The sequence below is a fragment of the Theobroma cacao genome, chromosome 4 (assembly GCF_000208745.1).
Source record: "Theobroma cacao cultivar B97-61/B2 chromosome 4, Criollo_cocoa_genome_V2, whole genome shotgun sequence".
Lineage (NCBI taxonomy): Eukaryota > Viridiplantae > Streptophyta > Magnoliopsida > Malvales > Malvaceae > Theobroma > Theobroma cacao.
Window position 1 is genome coordinate 12877103 of NC_030853.1, and position 23342 is coordinate 12900444.

The 23342-nt window shown below is 32.2% G+C and overlaps 1 pseudogene; it reads left to right on the forward strand.

The window, feature by feature from the left end:
• The window catches only part of LOC108661691, a 3588-nt pseudogene continuing 1947 nt past the window's right edge, over nt 21702-23342 (forward strand).

The following is a 23342-nucleotide window of genomic DNA, read 5'->3' on the forward strand; positions in this document are numbered from 1 at the left end:
GCATGAGATGTTGAGCTTGGCATGTTGCATAACATTGATTTTAAATGCTGATGTCACATATGTTTTGGAAATCATGGCATGGCTTTAAGATGTTATTAAACATTAAATAAGTTTTAGAAAACACTTGGTTTGTATTTGAGTTATGAAAGAAAAATGTATCTCAGATGTAGGTCTTGTAGTTATAGCAATAGGCATAACCTTTGTACACAAAGACTAGACTCTAACTAGAGGAAGGATTACTCTATCGGTAGCTATGGCATTGTACATGAAAGATTATGATAGTTAAGAGTTTTCTACTGAAGTGGGATAAGGCCCTTAGTTTTATTCTAATTACGGTAGTTGAAAGATTCCTACTGAGGTGGGATAAGGCCCACAGTTATTCTGTTTTGACTTACCTGAAGTTTTGAGGTTGAGAGGCCTATAGGCTTGGAAGCCTAAAAGCTTAGCGGTTTATTACCCATTTTAACTTATTTCTAAATGCTTAGCATATTGCTAATTGATGCAAATTTGTGTTTCTATCATGGCTTGGGTTTGGTTTATTAAATTTGGCATTATATTTGGCATGGCATTGATTTATTTGAGATATAATTACATGCCTTACATATTTTAAATTGACACATGATTCACCAGCCATGAAATGATTTCAAATGTGCATTTGAGATTTAAATGCAAGTTAAAGTGGTTTCAAATAGGGGGGACATTTTTTATATATTGTACAAGCCTTGTTAGGCTATTATTTTGGCATTCAAATGCCCTAGGTATACATTTTGCAAAGCACAGGATCGAGCCCTTTCATGGCATGGTCGATTCCTACCATACTTATATAAATGTATGCCTTAGAAGCCAATCGAATTGGATTAGAGATACACTTTGTTTCTTGTATTTTGGATATTCTTTTATCTTTTTATATTGAGGTATTCATTTTATCAATAAGTCAATGCATGTGAAATAGTTTACTATTCACTTATTGGATAAAGCCCTTGGATTAACTTATGTTTCGTAAAGAGATTGTAAAGAGTTACAATTAAGAGACTCTTGTGCATCAAAGCATATATCCTAAATGTTCCTAGCCATTGTATTATAGAAAGGGGCATCTATAATGCTCAAAGGCCTGCACATGTTATGTTCTTCGCATTGGTGGGCTATTGATGTTTTAGATTGATAGTATAGTGATACTGAGAACAAACATGTGGGTGCTTGTTCAACTTAGAACAAGTTCATTGAACATGACCTAACAAGAAAATTTCATTTGGTATTTCACTTAAGTGTCTATAGGGATAATTCTCTAGTGATAGTTGTGTAAATGATCCTTAGACTTGTGACACCATTGTTATCTTGTATAAAGAGTGTTATACTTTGATTCCATCTCTCTGAGTCCTAATCAAGGATGCTTAAAAAGGATATCATTGGGTATAGATAAAATTATATAGAGGTATATGAATTGTCTAGAGAGGAATCGTCACCCTAAATGATAAGTAATGGGAAATATGTCATAGACTAGTTGACTTGTATTTGCTCTTATGCAAATCCTTCGGCAAGGTAAAATGACGATTCAGAAAAATGAGTTTTCATGGAATCTTCACTAAGAAAATTTCAAGGTCTATAGCAAATATGGAAATACATAATAAGTAGACACTGAACCATGCTCTTTGCTCATTCTAGTATACATGATGATGGGATTGAATTACACATATAAACTGTGCACTGACTAGGTTGGTCAAACCACATTGACTTTTCTAATAATTGGGGGCCATAATGTGTTGCTAAACACCAATCTTAGTTTATAAGTATAGATTGATCAACTAGAGAATTAAGGATTAATTAATTAGAGGTTTGATTAATCTAATTCTAAATATGATTTAGGATTACAATTATACTCATTGCTAACATAATTAGAAACCTAAGGGGTCACACACATAAGGTGAATTGTGAAAATTAATTTAAGTTCAATTGGATATGATCTAATTCAGCCTAGTTACACATAAGTCTGAAAGTTAATTAAATTTATTTAATTAAACATAGATCTCATTAGGCTCAATTAGACCAAGATATTTTCTAATCCTTAAGATATGAAGTAAGTTAATTCACTCTATAAAAGGATCCTTTAGCCATCCTTTGAACATACAAAAAAGTTTTGAATTTATTTTCTCATGTGTTAAGATAGGATCACAGCCAAAAAAGAGAAACACAAAAGAGCTCAAAGTTGAGAATTTGCTAGCACAAACTTTTGGCTAAGGGATTCACACACTTTCAGTGAAGAGATTTTGAGAAATCATTGTGTGGATCACCATTAGAGGTGGGACAATTGTGCTGTTATGGTTTGATAAGTCCTAGTTGGTGTTCAAGAAGTAAAAAGAAAAAGAAAAACCAAGGAGGACTCCACCAAAGGAAAGTAGACATCAAACTTTCAAGTACATGTTGAAATCTTTCTCTTGTGGTTTTTCTAAATTAATTTCAATTAAAGTGATCCATGACTTATGGGATCAAAATTTTAATATTCCATTGCATATGATCCACCTTAACATGATTTGAATCCCCAAAAGTGGTATCAAAGCCTTCTTTAATTGATTTAATCTAGTTTATATTTAGTTGTAGAAGATTACAAAAATTATTTTTGTTTATATGTTGATTTGATGCAAGGTTTGAAAATTTTTTTAGAACAATTCTGAAAGGAATTTTTTCAAATCTTATTTATGTTTTAAAAGGCCTTTAAAGTCTTGATTTATTGTTTTAAAATCTAGATTTAATAAGTCCTTAAAGATTTTATAGATTTGTTTTAAGAAATTCAAATCTAGAAAATTTGGTAATATAATAAGATCTGTTTTGGAAAGTTTTTTTGAGGGCCTTAGAGAAGGATTTTGTGTGTAATGTTTTGAGGGTAGAAGGATAATAGGATGATCTCAACCTCTGAAAATTTACAGCATCTAATTACTCATTAGTGATGATTTGATGATTTTTTTTGCACAAATAGTTTACTGGAAACTTGTTCTTGTGTGACAAGGACTCTTGCAAAATCATGATTGTTTGTACTCTAAATTTGCTGTGGTTTTGACAGATTTTTGGTATGATGTTTAGGACATTGAATGTCTTTGAATTGGTGCCAAAATCACAGCAAACAATGGAGGATCGAGCTCTAAAGAATTTGGGACAGCATAGGTGATGCGGACCTAATGAAGTTGCACTAGCTTATGCAATTTCTTCTCTATATATTTAGGAGTTGTACAAATTCAGTTATGACCTGGATTTATACTCCTAATTATAGTGGAATATATCCTTAAGAGTTTAGGATTGCCTCAAGTCAGATTCTAAAATCAAATTGGCATAGAAGTAGGACTCTTGGCCATAATGATCTAATTCTAGTTGCACTAGGATTGTAAAATTGAGAACAACAAGAATTAAATTTTCTATTAAGATTAGAAAGCCTAATTGGATTAGCATTCCCTGTGAATATTAAATTTCTAATATGATTAAGACTCCTATAGTGAATGAGGATCAAATTTAAATTCATAGTCCTAAAAGGTTTAGGATTACTAAATATATGCTTAATTGAACTCTTAATTGGGCTAGGATTTTTAAATTAGCACAAGACTTGTTATGGAATTGCGACATCTTTTTTCAATGGATTTCCTAAAAGGCTTTAAGACAAAAGGTAGAAGCATGAAGTCAATATAATTAAGGTTCAATTAAATTTAATTATATTGAATTTTCAGAAAAATTATTTTCCCTTGACATCAAATTATTTGGATTAGTATCTTCAAAGGTTAAGTGATAGGTTAAGTGATATTATTGCCAAATGACATATAAGATCTTCAATTTGAATTAAACATAAGTTTTATATGTTCATTATATGATTATGAATGTATGATGATGATTATGGACTTAGACCACTATAATGTGTTACTGATGGTTATGGTTGAATGCATTTTGTATTTATTTTATAAATAAAGAGCATGTGCCCTGCCTTTCCTCTATTTTAATTAGGAGTTGTAAAGTCTCTTCTCATCTTACTCCCTTCAAATGTAACTTGAGGTTTCTTTATAAATACGTAATTAAAATTCATAAAATTAGATTAGGAAGAAAATTTTGTAATTCCAAGAATGGAGATGGAGGACGAAGGTGCCAAAAAGACATGAAGATTACAAAACTACAAGATACGGTGATATTTGTATGTAATCCCCTAAGATTTGACCAAAGTAGTTTCCTTTGATGGCTCAAGGAAGCTATATTAGATAAAGTTTATAATCATCCTAAATAGTTGGCATGTGATAGATTTATTTATGCGATATATAAATTCTATGCATGCTATGTATGATGAGACCTTAATTAAAATGAAAATATCTCATACCATATTAAGTCCATGTTTTTCAACATGATCAGTTGCCTTCCAATTCTTGTGGCAATATAAACCAGAGTTCTTCATCTTAGAGGCTTTTCGAGTTACTCAAGATCATCCTTTATTAAGAATATGCTTATGTTGTGAGAAGTGGGTCTTACTTAATTGATATTATATGATTTGGATGTGTCACACATGATCATATAATATTGGAGGTAATGATTAGGTAAAACATATATGATATGTTTAGACAAAAACTTGTTGCCTAATTGATCTAGGAGTCAGATGGGATATGATTGATAAGCTTTGTTATCTACCTAATTTAGTTATCATAGCCTATTGAGTCACTCAAGGTTATGATAGGATAAATAGGGATCTTAGCCACTAAAAAGTCTTCCAATGGGATTTCTCGAAATAGTAATGAGGGATATTATTTTGAAGAAAATAGTAAGAGTAACCAATTAAAGATTTAATACCTCGTCTTAAATTGGAATAAATATGTGAAACTTATACTTGCTTTATATCTCTTTTATGTTGTGAGAATGCGTAAAACAATATCTTTGTGAGGCATAGTTGATGCCATAGTGCATGCTTGTCCAAAGTGTTTGGATTGGTACAAACATTGGGAAATGTTCCTAATGATGAGCATAAGGAAGAGAATGCTATCTTAACATGTTCAAAGGAAAGGAAGCTTATAAAAATCTTTTCGATGACCTGTTTATGATTGAGCTTAACATTTCCACTATCTCATCTACATCTTGGTATTAGATACTAGATGTGGATCTCATTTATGTAATGACACAAAGTTACTTGTGAATAGTAGGAAATTGGATAAAGGTGATATAAACCTAAGAGTTGGTGTTAGAAATTTTGAGAAAATGCTGCCCTGGAAAGCAAGTATATTCTCATATTTAATTTCATTAAATTTATTTGTAATGAAAATACATTTTGATAATAAGATGAAGAGCTTGTTTTTGGTAAGCATTCATTATCTAGTTATTAAGGTACCATGATTCTATTGAGATATTAAAATACATTTGGATGAACAATCATATATAAAAGATATGTATTTTAATTGAATCTAAAAATTGTTTACAGCCATATAATAAAGCTGGTCACTTTATTGTGTTAAGGCTGTAGTGTCCAGATTACTTCCAACGAAATGTATGTGATTCACTTCAAGGGAATGATGAGTCTTAAATTATTGAAATGGTTGACTTCGAGTAATGACACTATTACATGAACTAAAATCATTTCATAATCAAATTTAAGTTTAATTGTTACTTAAATCTTGAGCTCACACTTACGCATTTACTTATTATAGAAATGAAATCTTGATGGATAGTAGACTCGTGTTTAATCTCCTTATAATCTTTGATTTACCATGAGTGTCACGACCCTGAACCTCCCTCAGGCCCATGACAATCGCCGCGACGTCCCGATTGACACTCATTATCCGGAATGCCAACCGGAACCCCACAAGGCTTACATATCAGTTTCTTTCCTTTCTTGTGAGCAATCATTGTTAAATATCGAGTTTTAAGAGAATATATACTATTTTAGATCAAAAACAATCAAAATAAAATTTTCGTCACACAGGGATATTTTGATCATTTTTTTCTCAAAAATTTCGAAACTAGCTAAAACGTAATATACAAGTACAAAACACATAATTCATATTCAAAATGAGTTTAAAAGTCTAAAATCTTCATTTAAAACGAAATTACGGTTATTTGAATATAATAAGAAAATAAAAGAAATATTAAGGAAAATATTCTATTTTCTTATAAAACAATATTTATAGAGTTATACGTGAATAATTTTTATAGCGTAAAAGCTAAATAAATTTATACATACTGAAATACAGTAAGCCAAAATATTTAATTTAATTTACAATAACAAGAGGGCCCCCGAATAAACAAAAGTAAAGAGGACTGTGAACCTACGGTTTGGAAAATGCAGATCCAATGGTAGTCCTCGATGAGATCAGCTATCTACAGTCTATACTGAACCTGAAATGGGTGGAAAGGAGTTGGGTGAGATTTTGCAATCCCAATGAGTAAACAGACATTATCATAAATATCTAAAGGCGAGTAAAATGGAGGCAAGTTTAAACAACAAATTTCAACCCATTTCATAATGTTTTCAATTTATTTCTTAAACCATAAAATATTTGTAATTTACCAAAACAGTTGTTAAGGCTTATGTCTTTTATTAAAACAAGGCTCAAGCCAAAACTAATCCTCGGGGATACCTTGGCCGAGGCATCTAACCGAGTCCGCCAAGGGTGTTAAAATATTCACACGTGAAACACATTTTTATTTTTAAAACCAGCCGTTCCTTGGCGTTGGCCGAGTTACACATTCACGTGGGGGTTCGACGTGAAGTGAGCTCTAATACTACCCCAGGAGTTACCCTCCTCGCCTCTACAACCGGAGTAACTATATAACTGGGTTTACCGTGCCCCTCTAATAGGCAGTCCACGGAAACCCGTCACTGCAGTGACTAACCCACCAATTTTAATAAAATTTCGACAGTATAACGTGGCTTTTATTTATTTATCCAGCCTGCATAGTTAAAACAACTTACATAAATTTCCCAATGCACTCACAAAATATAGCCACATATACTCATTTCTCATAAGCCATTCCTAGGAAAATATATATTTTTCAAGTCAATTTGCAGCCTCCAATTACTCAATTTCATAATCAATACAATATATTTTTATTTGTCACATTTATTCCTAAAACATCAAAAATCCCGTTTTAATCTCGTTTTCATTTCATAAAATACATAAAGGGCATTTAAAAATAAACTCTAGATAATTTACAATAATAATAAGTTTACTCACCGTTTGTACAAACTAAAAGCTTTCTAAGCGCCCCGATCACTACTCGTCGGGTACGACTTCTTTGCCTTTTCCGGAAGGCTCTCCTCCTAGACACATTACAAAAATTTACACAATTCATCACATTGATGCTAAATCACTATATAATTAACTTAAATCCTATACTAATGCATGGTATGAAATGCAATAGCCTAAAACGGCTTAAACGCGGTATTAACCTATTTTTGGCACTTTGCCCGATAAATTGCTAACGCGCTCCATTTTAGCTCTAAATCATCCCATTCTCTCTCCAACATTTCTAACCATTAAATATCAGCCAATAACCTTCTAAAAACAACAAAATCAGCTCACTCCCTTCCTTGGAAAATTCGGCCAAAAATGGGACATTAACTCGGTTAATTTTCTACTTTGTTTTTCTATCACGTTTAATCGTTTTTCATCATTTTCTCTTCATTTTCCTTAGAATAAAATCAATTCATCATCATTGTACAGCATTGAGCATCCAGCCAAGAGTGGGTATTGTGAAAATTTAATGATTTCTTGCCCAATTTAATTTCTAAACACATTTAACTAACTAAAACTATCAATTTAACTAAAAATCAAAACCTAAAAATTTCAATTTCTCTCCCCTAGAATTTCGTCCAGCCCTTGATATCACTTTTTGATCTCTCTCCTCAAGCATGCTAAATGGAAATAAAGGCATAGGAAAGGTAGAAATCAAGCTAAAATCGAAAAATCTTACCGTTAGACGCGTAAACGGTCGAAAACCGCGAATTTCTCTTTGAATTTTCTTGTTTCTCTTTGGTTTTTCTTTTCTTCTTCCTTTCCTCTCTATTTCCTCTCTTTTTCTTCCTTATGGCCGGCCAGCACTCAAAATTTGGGTTTAAATGGCTGACTTTTCATTAAAATAATATTATTTCATTAAAAAATGCCACGTGTCACTTTCCCATTGGCCCATTTTTAAAATTTCATCCATTTGTTTCCAAATTTTCACCATACACTTGTCTCATATATTCATAGCTTAGATAAAATTCTCAGACTCATCCAAAGTCTCGGTGGAGTAATTTTTGAAATTTACACTTTTGCCCCCGTAAAAGTCAAAAATTACATTTTTGCCCCAAAAATTGAAAAATTGCCCATAGACATATTTTTCATCCCTTATACTCATACCATTCTCCAATTTGTCAAATTTGATCTAAATTCTCTCAAAATCTCAAATTTTGTCCGTGGGTGGCAAAATTACGATTTTGCCCCTACACTCCAAAAATCACCAGAATTAAACTTTTTCACTTCCTATCATTAAATTATACTCCAAATAGTTAATCTTGGTCAAAAATTTCACTCCATGATCAAATTATTATCTTAGGTGGCAAAATGACGATTTTGCCCTTGAATATCAAAATTTCTAATTTTACCCCAAATGAACCCTCGAACTCCGAACAATAATTTTTAGTCATTCCTGGACTATAAAATATTAAATTTCATCCTACAATTCCTATTTGAACTAGTTCGAGGTTAAATCAACTCAAGTGTACTGTTAGGTACGATATCGGGTTTCGTCTTTTCTTAGGTGCTTTCCTAGCATAATAACATGCTACTCAGTGCATGTATGTCATGACATGTATTTATAGGGTCGGGTTTTACAATGAGCATGATCATCATAAAGTGTTGATCTAAACTCTATATTTTGGGATTATAATCAAAATGAATATCTAGGAAAATATATCCAGATAATGGGGTTCATAGCATTAACATCACATCTAATGATTTCAGGAAGATAGGCGATTAATCTGGGACCAGTGGATTGATAAATTAACTACTTATCACATTTGGATACTCAAAAGATTAGATCTAGAGTATTGAATCACTAATTGGATGAAATTTGAGACTAAGAGACAAAATTGATATAAAGGGTAAAACGATAATTTCACCTTTTATCACTAAATGGTTATGAGGGTTCACAATATAAAGTTTGCAATTGGACAACTAATAATTAATATCAAGTATTTAATTGTTTCTTGTAATTATAGTTAATCCAAGTGTGCAAGAATTTATGGTGGAGTGATTTCATAGTTAATAAAGTTTGAATTATTTTTAATGAAATTAAGAATAATTCTAAGTTTATTAGAGTTTAAAATATCTATGTCCAAATAGATTCCCCAGTTAGCTTCATAGAATTTAACTTATTTAAGTTGGAATGCTTGTTTTAATTTGATTAATTAAATTGAGTACAAAAATGACAACTTTAACATGCTTGTCTTAATTTAGACAAGAAAATATGTTTGGTCTTAATTTAGATAAGAAAATATGTTTGTCTTAATTTAAGACAAGAAAAATATTTTTTGTCTTAATCTAGACAAGAAACCATATTTGTCTCAATTTAGACAAGATAAAATATTTTTGCCTTAATTAAAGACAATAGTTGTTTTAAATTAAAATAATGTTCGAAGGATTTTTGCGAAATGAATCTAGACATCCATGTTGATAAAATGAGACTCCATGTTTGACTATCACTCTTTATTTATTATTAATTCCTTTTAAATAAAGATGGATAATAATAAAATAAGAGTTATTATTCAATAAGGAGTTTTATTTTATCAAAAACTCTAAATGATAATTAAAGAATTAAATTATTTATTCTTTAATTTTAATTTTGATAATTATGGAGCATGTTTGATGCTTCCATAACTCTAAATGGATGGTCAAGATTGATTCAAAGGTGTTTCATTTTGATTAAATCTTTAAGGTAAGAGTTTTAATAAAAAGAGAAGAGATTGAAAGAAAAGGAAGAACGTACTTTTTCTTAAATAAAGTTTCAACTGCCACTTTTCTTCTCCTCCTTCAATTTTTCGAAGAAAAAAGAGACAAAATCAGTTGCCATCATATAGTCTAGCATTCCAGACCTTATCCACTCAAGGTTCAAGTTGAAATTATTCTTGAAGAATGAGTGGTAAACTTGTTTGGTCGAGAAATCATTTATTGTTGTGGTAGTGTCCACAAAAAAATAATCTCAAAATAAAAGGTATGGTTTTTCTTACTTAATAGATTCTTATTTTTTTTGGATGTGATTATGTTACTTGCAATAATAATGATGTGTGTTCCCGCTTGTGTAATTGGATTGCTTGCTTCCTTTACAAAAGAAATTTTTGAAATCCATACTTTGCACAACCACATTAATCCACTAAGATCCTATTCCAATAGTTGGGAATGACGCAAAGGTTGCAATTGTGGCTGTAGGGACAATTTAACTACCTCTATCCAATGGCATGATTCTCGAACTAAAGGATTGTTACTATGTTCCTATTGTCTCTAGAAACATTGTATTTGTTTCTTACGTAGCCATAAATGATGGTTTTAAGTTAAAGATAAAGGGCAATAGTTGCACTTTTCTTTGGACAAAATGTTCATGGAGAAGGAACATATTCAAACAGTCTTTATGATGTGAATCCTAATACACCATTGCTCAATATAGAAGTTAAGAAAGTAAAAGGGAATAATCCTATAATCTTATCTTTAACATTGCTGACTTGGTCATATCAACGAGATAAGAATAAGTAACCTCTTGAAACATGGATACCATGATTCATTCAATTATGGATCTTATGGAACTTGTGAATGTTGCCTCCTTGGGAAAATGACCAATCACCATTTACTAGAAAAAGTAAAAGGGTTAGAGTGTTGTTGGGTCTTGTACATTTAGATGTATGTGGACCTATGAGCATAAATGCTAGAGGTGGATATTCTTATTTCATCACATTTATAAATGATCACTATAGGGTGGGCTATTTATATTTGATAAAATATAAGTTTGAAGCTTCTGAAAACTTCAAAAAGTTCAAGCTGAGGTTGAGAAACAAACTGGGAAGAATATTCTTACACTAAGATCGAATTATGGTGGAGAATATCTAAGCTAGGAGTTTTTGGATTACTTAACAGAGAATGGGATTTTTTCACAATGGAATCCTCTAGGAACACCACAGCACAATGGAGTTTCTGAAAAGAGAAACCGAACCTTGTTGGACATGGTTCGATCCATGATGAGCAAAGTTAATCTTCCTACATCTTTTTGGGGATTTGCTCTAGAAATGGCAGCATACCTTCTTAATAGGGTTCCAACCAAGTCACTAAATAAAACACCATATGAGATATGGCACGGCAAGAAGTCGAATTTATCTTACTTGAAGATTTAGAGATGCAATGCTTATGTGAAACGCGCATGATCTAATAAGCTTAAAGCTAGATTAGATAAATGTAAGTTTGTGGGGTATTGTCACGACCCGGAACCTCCCTCAGGCCCATGACAATCGCCGTGATGTCCTAATTGACACTCATTATCCAGAATGCCAACCGGAACCCCGCAAGGCTTACATATCAGTTTTTTTCCTTTCCTGTGAGCAATCATTGTTAAATATCAAGTTTTTAGAGAATATATACTATTTTAGATCAAAATAAAATTTTCGCCACACAGGGGTATTTTGGTCATTTTTTTCTCAAAAATTTCGAAACTGGCTAAAACGTAATATACAAGTACAAAACACATAATTCATATTCAAAATGAGTTTAAAAGTCTAAAATCTTCATTTAAAACGAAATTACGGTTATTTGAATATAATAAGAAAATAAAAGAAATATTAAGGAAAATATTCTATTTTCTTATAAAACAATATTTATAGAGTTATACGTGAATAATTTTTATAGCGTAAAAGCTAAATAAATTTATACATACTGAAATACAGTAAGCCAAAATATTTAATTTAATTTACAATAACAAGAGGGCCCCCGAATAAACAAAAGTAAAGAGGACTGTGAACCTACGGTTTGGAAAATGCAGATCCAATGGTAGTCCTCGATGAGATCAGCTATCTACAGTCTATACTGAACCTGAAATGGGTGGAAAGGAGTTGGGTGAGATTTTGCAATCCCAATGAGTAAACAGACATTATCATAAATATCTAAAGGCGAGTAAAATGGAGGCAAGTTTAAACAACAAATTTCAACCCATTTCATAATGTTTTCAATTTATTTCTTAAACCATAAAATATTTGTAATTTACCAAAACAGTTGTTAAGGCTTATGTCTTTTATTAAAACAAGGCTCAAGCCAAAACTAATCCTCGGGGATACCTTGGCCGAGGCATCTAACCGAGTCCGCCAAGGGTGTTAAAATATTCACACGTGAAACACATTTTTATTTTTAAAACCAGCCGTTCCTTGGCGTTGGCCGAGTTACACATTCACGTGGGGGTTCGACGTGAAGTGAGCTCTAATACTACCCCAGGAGTTACCCTCCTCGCCTCTACAACCGGAGTAACTATATAACTGGGTTTACCGTGCCCCTCTAATAGGCAGTCCACGGAAACCCGTCACTGCAGTGACTAACCCACCAATTTTAATAAAATTTCGACAGTATAACGTGGCTTTTATTTATTTATCCAGCCTGCATAGTAAAACAACTTACATAAATTTCCCAATGCATTCACAAAATATAGCCACATATACTCATTTCTCATAAGCCATTCCTAGGAAAATATATATTTTTCAAGTCAATTTGCAGCCTCCAATTACTCAATTTCATAATCAATACAATATATTTTTATTTGTCACATTTATTCCTAAAACATCAAAAATCCCGTTTTAATCTCGTTTTCATTTCATAAAATACATAAAGGGCATTTAAAAATAAACTCTAGATAATTTACAATAATAATAAGTTTACTCACCGTTTGTACAAACTAAAAGCTTTCTAAGCGCCCCGATCACTACTCGTCGGGTACGACTTCTTTGCCTTTTCCGGAAGGCTCTCCTCCTAGACACATTACAAAAATTTACACAATTCATCACATTGATGCTAAATCACTATATAATTAACTTAAATCCTATACTAATGCATGGTATGAAATGCAATAGCCTAAAACGGCTTAAACGCGGTATTAACCTATTTTTGGCACTTTGCCCGATAAATTGCTAACGCGCTCCATTTTAGCTCTAAATCATCCCATTCTCTCTCCAACATTTCTAACCATTAAATATCAGCCAATAACCTTCTAAAAACAACAAAATCAGCTCACTCCCTTCCTTGGAAAATTCGGCCAAAAATGGGACATTAACTCGGTTAATTTTCTACTTTGTTTTTCTATCACGTTTAATCGTTTTTCATCATTTTCTCTTCATTTTCCTTAGAATAAAATCAATTCATCATCATTGTACAGCATTGAGCATCCAGCCAAGAGTGGGTATTGTGAAAATTTAATGATTTCTTGCCCAATTTAATTTCTAAACACATTTAACTAACTAAAACTATCAATTTAACTAAAAATCAAAACCTAAAAATTTCAATTTCTCTCCCCTAGAATTTCGTCCAGCCCTTGATATCACTTTTTGATCTCTCTCCTCAAGCATGCTAAATGGAAATAAAGGCATAGGAAAGGTAGAAATCAAGCTAAAATCGAAAAATCTTACCGTTAGACGCGTAAACGGTCGAAAACCGCGAATTTCCCTTTGAATTTTCTTGTTTCTCTTTGGTTTTTCTTTTTTTCTTCCTTTCCTCTCTATTTCCTCTCTTGTTCTTCCTTATGGCCGGCCAGCACTCAAAATTTGGGTTTAAATGGGCTGACTTTTCATTAAAATAATATTATTTCATTTAAAAAATGCCACGTGTCACTTTCCCATTGGCCCATTTTTAAAATTTCATCCATTTGTTTCCAAATTTTCACCATACACTTGTCCCACATATCCATAGCTTAGATAAAATTCTCAGACTTATCCAAAGTCTCGGTGGAGTAATTTTTGAAATTTACACTTTTGCCCCCGTAAAAGTCAAAAATTACATTTTTGCCCAAAAAATTGAAAAATTGCCCATAGACATATTTTTCATCCCTTATACTCATACCATTCTCCAATTTGTCAAATTTGATCTAAATTCTCTCAAAATCTCAAATTTTGTCCGTGGGTGGCAAAATTACGATTTTGCCCCTACACTCCAAAAATGACCAGAATTAAACTTTTTCACTTCCTATCATTAAATTATACTCCAAATAGTTAATCTTAGTAAAAAATTTCACTCCATTGATCAAATTATTATCTTGGGGGGCAAAATGACGATTTTGCCCTTTAATATCAAATTTCTTAATTTACCCCAAATGAACCCTCGAACTCCGAAAAATCATTTTTAGTCATTCCTTGGCTATAAAATATTAAATTTCATCCATACAATTCCTATTTGAACTAGTTCGAGGTTAAATCAATTTAAGTGTACCGTTAGGTACAATATCAGGTTTCGTTTATTCTTAGGTGCTTTTCTAGCGTAATAACATGCTACTCAATGCATGTATGTCATGACATATATTTATAGGGTCGGGTTTTACAGGTATCCTAAGGAAACAACATGATACTTCTTTTACAATCAGCTTGAACAAAAAGTGTTTGTTTCTAAGCATGCTCACCTTTTAGATAAGGAGTTTATTCAAGAAAAGTGCAATGGAAGTAAAATTGAACTTGAAAAGTTCAAGAACCACAAATAGAAAAGGAACTCGAGCTTATGGTAGGTGCATTAGATGCACAACCAGAAGCTTATATACTCTGAAGATCTGGTAAGATACGCCAATCTCCAGAGAAGTATGGATTTATATTGGAGAGAGACATATTGCCCATAGATAATGAGCCCACTAATTATGAAGAAGCAATGTTGGACATTGATTCCGTTAAATGGAAAAAGGCCATAAAATTTGAGATTAATGCCATGGATGCAAACCAAGTCTGGATTTTGGTTGATCCACTTGAAGGCATTAAGCCCATCGGGTGCAAATGAGTTTTCAAGAGGAAAATTGACATGGATGGTAAGGTGCAAACCTATAAGGCACGATTGGTCCACAACTCAATCTTATCCAAACAACCAAATTTAAAACTATTGAAAATTAAATAAACTAAAACTAAAATTGAAAGTAAAAGTATCAATTTAACTAATTAATCAATCAACCAAAAGCCTAGAACCATAATATCCCCTCAATGTTTCATCTGAATCTCTTCTATTCCCTTTTTACTCAATAGATAGGCCTGAGTTGTTAACCTAGAGTTATAATCTATTTATAAATCTCTTCTAATGTTATGATAAAAATATCTTCCTTAACCAACTTACTATATTCCTATGCAAATTGAAACCAAGAAAGACTCATTAAATTTAGACTCTAACTATGGCTACATATAGCATGTAAGTGTATTTGTCACGACCCGATACTCTCCTCGAGCTCGTGACAACCGCCACGATATCCCAATAGACATTCATCGCCCGGAATGCCGATCGGAACCTCGTAAGGCTTTAATATCAGTTTTCTCACCTCCCCCTGTGATCAACAGTTGTAATATAACATGTTTTGAGAGATTATAAACTATTTCCAAATCAAAACAATAGAAAAATAATTCTTTTGTCTCATAGGGGCATTTTGGTTATTTTTTCTCACAAATCTCGAAACCAGTTAAAAATGTGGTATACGAGTGGAAAACACATATTTCATAATCAAAAATAAATTTAGATGTCTAAAACATTCATTTAAAATAAACCTATATCTATTTGAATATAACAAAAATATTCAATAAAATATTTTATTTTCTTATAAAACAATATTTATAGAGTTACCAGTAAATAATTTTTATAGTGTAAAAGCTAAATAAATTCATATATTCTGTAATACAGATAACCAAAGTATAAAATTTAATTTACAATGACACGTGGGCTGACGAATGACTAAAAGTATCAAAAGAAATGAACCTACAGTTTTTGGATGTGGCAAGTCCAACTGTAGTCCTCGACAATATCTGTTATCTACAATCTATTTTGATCCTAAAATGGGTGGAAATGAGGGTGGTGAGATTATATAATCCTAGTGAGTAAACAAATACCATCTAAAATATCTAAAGCCAAGTAAATGGAGACAGATAAAATAGTTTAACATATTGTAATTCATCACCTTTCAACTTGTTTCAACCAAATAAAATCAATTCATATAAATCGAGTAATTAACATGGCTTATGAATTTCTTAAAAGATTTGGCTCATGCCAAAATCATTCTCATACTCAGTTATCAGGGATACCTTGGCCACGGGCTATCCCAAACTGAGTCTGCCAAGGCTATTAAAAAGTTATGTACTCATAATCATGTTTTTCTTTTGAAAATATAGTCGTTCCTTGGCGTTGGCTGAGTTCGCCCTCACGTGGTGGTTTGGAATGAAGTGAACTCTAAAAGTTATACCTCGAGAATTACCCTACTCGCCTCTCCAACCGAGGTAAAATATATCAAGATTTCGTGCCCCTCTAATAGGCTAGTCCACAGAACCCTACCCACTGCAGCAAGCTTAACCCACCATACAATAAAATTTTGACAGCATGACATGACTAATACTATACTACCCAGCCTGTAAATGTAAAACAGAACAATTCATACAGTTCACAAACCACAATTCCAACTAGTCATGCCAACACATTATCATAAGCCATCAATTAGAATCATAAATTACAACACATCAAGTGGTCTCCAATTACTCTATTTTCAAAGCCATCATTTAATTTCAAGACAATTTATAAAATCATTTCATTTAAACACATTTTATTTATAAAAACATAAAGATTTACCATTTAAACTCATTTTCCAAAAATCACAAAATCGGATAAAAACCACTTTAGATAATTAAGACATAGTAAGGTTACTCACTGTTTCGTGAGTCGAATTTAGAGTAGTCCGATTCCTGATCCTTGGGTACTATCTCTTTACTTTTGCCAGAATGCTCACCACCTAGACATAATGCACAATAAGCCATTTACTACATTTGTGCTAAATTGTTATAAAACCAATTCAGGCTCTATACTAATGCATGAAATGGGATGTGAAATACTCGGGTAACTATCTAAATATGGTGTTCATTATAAATTCACTTGTGTACCTAAATAAATCGATATTGGCCTAATTCGATCTATCACCCGATTAATTGGACAATACGTCCAATTTAACTCCAATTAACTCCATTTTTCTTCCAATTCTTAATTCACCAAACACAAGTCAAATAACCTAAAATTTGGCAAATCCATCTTCACTTTTCTTCTTAGAATTTTCGGTCAATAATGGTGCATCAACACCATAATTTTTCCTACTACTTTTCCACACCATAATTCATCATTTTCTAACCAATTCTCTTAAAATAAAAATCAAATTCATCCTCACTCAATACGAGGTAGGTTCGGCCATTGATGGGTGATGGGGAAAATGAATTCTTTTCTTGTTGTTTTACTTCTAGACATGGTAAACTAACTAAAAACACTAACATAGCTTGAAATCAAATCAATCCAACATCATTCTCTCTCCATACTCATTCGGCTAGCCATGAATTCACCATAAAAACATGTAATTTAACCATGGAAAATAAGGAGAAATGCTTAAGGAAGATAGATTTCAAGTTTAAATTGAGAAATCCTACCTTTTTCACTTGTTTTCCTTGATTTTTCCACACTTTTCTCTTGAACTTCTCCACCTAGGGTTTGTTCTTTCTTTGTTTCCCTCTTTTCCTTGCTTGGCCAAATATTTGGAGAGAAGTGAGAGGTTTATAGGCTGATTTTTAAAGGAAATAATAAAATATTCTAAGCTTGACAAGTGTCATTTTATTATTGGCCTATTTTTTAAAACTTTAAAAATTTAAACTTGTTATCCCTATCACATATATTTTCTCACTTATCCATAACATAAAAAGTCAATGGATGAATTCTATGAGTATGACAAGTGTTGGTGGTGTAAAATTACAATTTTGCCACTATGGTGGCAAAATTACCATTTTACCCCTATGCTCTAAAAAATACCAGAATTACAATTTTTCACTTCTCAACCTCAAATCATACTCTAATAAGTCAAATGTGATCAAAATCTTTCAAAAAAATTCTCATTTTGTCCTCGAGTGGTAAAATTATCATTTTACCCTTAGATAGTGAAATTTTCGGTTTGACTCTAAATTGATCCTTGAACTCCAAATCACCATTTTAGATCATTCCTAAACTGTAAAATTTTTAATTTCACCCTAAAATCAACTTTACTGTACCTCTAGGTACAATACCTACTTTTGTAAATTTTTTAGGACTCTCCTAGCATGCAAACATGCTATCCATCACATGTATGTCATGACAAGTATTTTATAAAGTCAGGCTTTGCAGTATTCCTATCCTACACGCGAATCAAATCAATCATCTCATGCAATTTATATTGAACATATACTATTTCATTCGCTTCTTATTCTAAACTCCCTCTTCCAATTCCATTTAGGTTTCCAAATCAATCTAATTGATGATCAGGCAATTAGAAGCATTAAGAATAGGATTGAAATAAACAACTCAAAAACTATCAATACTAAGTGAGAAATAATATTAAAAATTTAGACTACGCATTGGGTTCAATTGTGATTTTAGATTAACAAATTAGTTCAACTTAATTACTAAAAACATCATCTAAAAAAGAAATTTAACCATCAAAACTAAGCAAGAAGGTATAAAGATAACCAAGAAAGAAAGGACTCTAATATTTATCAAGCCTTCCATTCGCAATTTTCCTTGCTTTCCTTACCTTTTTGCTAGCTTCAATGCCTTTTTTTCTTTAAAGGTACCTTACTTAATTGTTGTTTAAACTGTACTCTGGAAGGGTGGTTTAAATTAGCTTCACAATCGAATGAGAATAGAAGTCAAAAACAGCTCAAATTCCAGTTTCTATGTTAGGAGCCAGGGCCATGGTGATAGGGGGCCTCGGCCATAGGTTTCATTTTATTTTTTTTTCAATTTTCTTGTCAATGGTCACAGCCACTAGCAGGTGACAGCCACAGCCATGAACCTTCTAAAAGTCCAAAGCGTGATGCTGTAGTCGGGGGACAGCGACCATGAAGTGGTAAGAGTCCCGACCACCCAGTGCTTCAATGTTCAATGTAATTTTCTCTTATTTCGAGGTTGAATTCGCGAAAGTCATAATACATGAAAGTTGTAGATCCACCTCTTATCTTTTCAATGGTTTAAGAATCATACCATTTGGACTTATGTAATGGGAGATATACACAAAAAACTACAACATGTGCAGTGGAAACTGCACCAAGAATGCACTCTCCTACTTCAATTAAAAGTCCTTCAACATAACACACCTACTATAGCAGCCATACTTTGACAAATAAACAACTAAATTAGCCTAAGATAATCTAAATTCAATTGACCTAACATAATTTGCTTAAATTAAAATAAATAGCTAAAAACACCTAAAAATTTAAGATAAAATTTAAGAATATAGAAAATTATTAACCAAAGTTAAAACCAAATAACTCTATATCATAAAGTTATCATACCTTCAGATTTAAGATTTTGCTAGTCCTCAAGCAAAACATAAAAGAAAAACTAAAAAAAAACAATTTAAATGATGAAAACAATCATAAATAAAGTAACTAATTAGAGACAAGAAGCACCAACTCAATTATCTCCATAATTTCCTCGAAAGCATATCTATAAATCTCCAGCTTAAGATAAAATATAGACATCATTCAAGTTCATGTTTCAATTTAAATGCAAGCTCATTTTCAAATGGATTTCTGTGTGTGTATGCAATATTTTACAAAGAATATCATACTTGTCCAAATGAGTTTATGCCAATGACAAATTTCAAATTAGTACTAGAATTTCATAGGTTTGCTTTCCATCTCCCTCTCTGTACTAATGTAGACGAATACAAAGTTGAGGATCATTATGTCTTTATTAAGCTTGTAAGACATGGTTAGGGTCAAGGACAGATAAAGGATATTAACGTGGCTTAATTTACACTAAGCACATAAGCATTCTAGGACTTATGTAAAGCTCTATTTTTATAATTTCCTTTTCCAAATACCCCTTTGTTTTTAACTTTTGAACTTTCTTTTGTTCAGCACTTTCTTTTTTTTTCATCGTAATTTTTACACCCCCAAACTTATTTCTTTCTATTATAGGTAATGGGGTGAATACTCAACATATTTTTGACTTTTCATCAATTCCACCTTTTTACCTTATTCAACATCTACCTCAATACATTTCCTAAAATGATATACATATTTAGGAGTGAAAGATGAAAAATTGAAAATAAATTTAAAAGGCTAGGTTCAATTATTATGTGTTTAAACAAAGAAAAAGGAAATTATGCTCAAAGAGGTATGTTAGGGATAAAAATATAACAAGGTTGGCTTCAAAGGCTCAAACGGTCCAAAGATGGCCTAAATCATTTCCTTAAGAGTTTGGCCTTTTTGTTTTCATTTTACTCACTTTGAAATGCTTCCAAATGGTCCTTTCTATAGTTGAAAAAGTCATGAAGCCATTGGAGGTGATAAAAGCAAAACTAAAAAAATAAGCTTTTACCGATGGAATCAATTTCGTTGGTAGTATTCTGATGGATTACTAACAGATTATCGACAGAACAAGATTGTGCGAAATATCGATGGCAAATTCCAATGAAATGCAATTTGTTGGTACCCTAGGGGTAATATAATGGTGTGCAAGAATAGTAAAATGGCGAAATGTTTAGCAACGGACTTATTTTATGGATAATATGTTACTGGCAAAATTTACCGACCACATTTCATTAGAATACATATTTAAAATCCGCACACGAATTATTCTGTTGCATATCCGTCAGTAATACATATTTAAAATCCGCACACGAAATTTTTTTCCCCATTTATCCCATTCTAGTTACTGACAAAATTATCCATCGGTGATTCCATCAGTAATTACAATAAAATCCACACTTGAGATTATTCTTCTTATAATTTCTCCCTTTGCTTTTTTCTCACTCTTTTCTCTTCTCTTTTTTCAACTCTCTCTTCACTTTCTTGTCGATTTACTATTCACCCCACTTGAGGGCGTTTTCTCGTTCGCCAACAACCCACTTGTAGCAACTAGCGACCCATGCCGTCCGTCGCTTGAACTTGAAGCTAGCCTCTATTTGCAGTTCTAATTGACCAACCATTATTGTGTCCCTACCATTGCCCCTTCTGCTAATTCTCCTTCTTAGGTTAGGTTACATTCTCCCATTAATGAATTCTTGCCATTGATTTGTGGTTTTTGTGGTTATGATTATTCAAATATTTGAGGTTTTGGTTGTTTGAAAATTTGAGGTTTTGGTTGTTGTGGATTTAGGTTTTAAGTTGCCAATTTCTGCCATATTATTGTTTGATTCAATTGGATTATTTGCTTTATAACGATATGAAAAAAAATGTGTTGCTGTAATATTGTTTTGGTAATTACTTGGTAATTTGCTTTTGTTGGCATTTTGTTGTTTATTTATTAGAGTTTAGGTGTTTATTAAATAGTTGCTGGCAAAGAAAATCCAATTGAAAAAAATGTTGGTTTAAGCTTTAGTTGTTTACTAAAAATTAGTTAATAATTAAATCTAGTGATTAATTAAACAAACTTTTGAGTGTTCTCTTTGCTTCTCGCTTTTCAAACTTCGAACACTTCCCCAGAAGCAAAATTTTAAAGGGAGGAAAACTCAAGAATGGGTCGTTTTTGGACTTTGCTCACAAACCTTCATTCATTAGCTGGGCCTCTGTTGATATTGTTGTACCCCTTATATGTGTCGATAATAGCTATAGAGAGCCCAACCAAGGATGACAATGAGTAGTGGCTTGATTATTGGATTTAGATTTGTTGCCAATTGTCACGACCCGGAACCATCCTTGAGTCCGTGACAACCGCCGCGATATCCCGATAGGCACTCATCCCCCGAATACCATATCAAGACCTCGCAAGGCTTTCGTATAAGTTTCTTATCTCTGCTGTGGTTAATCGGGGCCAAATGTTATATTTTAGAGCCTTTTAAGCCTTTTTTCATTTTAAAACAGTGGAAAAATAAATTTCATTTCACAGGGGTATTTTGGTCATTTTTCATCAAAATTTTCAAATTCGACCAAAATGTAGTACTTAAGCGAGAAATGCATATTTCGAAATCGAAATTAAATTTGAATGTCTAAAACGTGATTTAAAATGGAATTATAACCATTTAAATAAAATAAAAATATTCGACAAAATATTTTATTTTCTTACAAATTAATATTTATAGAGTATTTTGAAAATGATTTGTAGTATCGTAAAAGTTAAATATATTTATACAAACTATAATACGAAAAACCAAAGTATGAAATGTAATTTACAATGCTACGTGGGCCCACCAATGAACGAAAGTAGTAAAGACAGTAAACCTACAGTTTTTGAAGTAGTATGGCCAACTATAGTTCTCGACGATGTCTGCTATCTACATACTAACCCGACCTGAAATGATGGGATAAAAAAAAGGGTGAGATTATAAAATCTTAGTGAGTAAACAAACACCATCTAAATAATCTAAAGGCGAGTAAAGGGAGACAATTAAAAATAATTCCTTTCAATAATTTCTCACAACACAAATATTCATTTCAACCAAATAATCAATATGGCTCGTGAATTTCTCAAAACTTGGCTCATGCCAAATCCTATACTCGGGGACACTTGGACCAGGGGTATCCAATCGAGTCCGCCAAGGTTGTGAAAAATTTTATATAATCATAAAACTTGTTTTTATTTAAAAAAAAACAGTCGTTCCTTGGCGTTAAATGAGTCTCACTTCACGTGGTGGTTAACATGAAGTGCACTAAAAAAGCCCACCTCAGGAGATACCCTACGCACCTCTACGACCGAGGTGAGAATATAAAGGAGTTTACCGTGCCCCTCTAATAGGCTGGTCCACGAAACCCCGCCACTGCAGTAGCTAATCTTCAATCCACTAATTGATCAAATCTCAATGGCATAGCATGGCAATTACATTACTAACCAATTTATCAAGGCACAACAGACAGTTCATATTTTTTAACACAAGTTTAAATTCAGCCAATTATGCCAATTTATCACAAGCCATTTAATTCAAATCATAATTTACAATAAATCACATGGTCTCCAATTACTCAAATTTTCAAATCCAACATTCTATTTTCAAATCAATTTATAAAAATTTCAATTTATTTTATAATTCCATTTATTTTATAAATTCATATTTTTCTCATAAAACAAGAAATTCATCATTTAAAATAATTTTCACAAATCACAAAATTGAATAAAAACTACTCTAGATAATTCAGACGATAATAGGTTTACTCACAG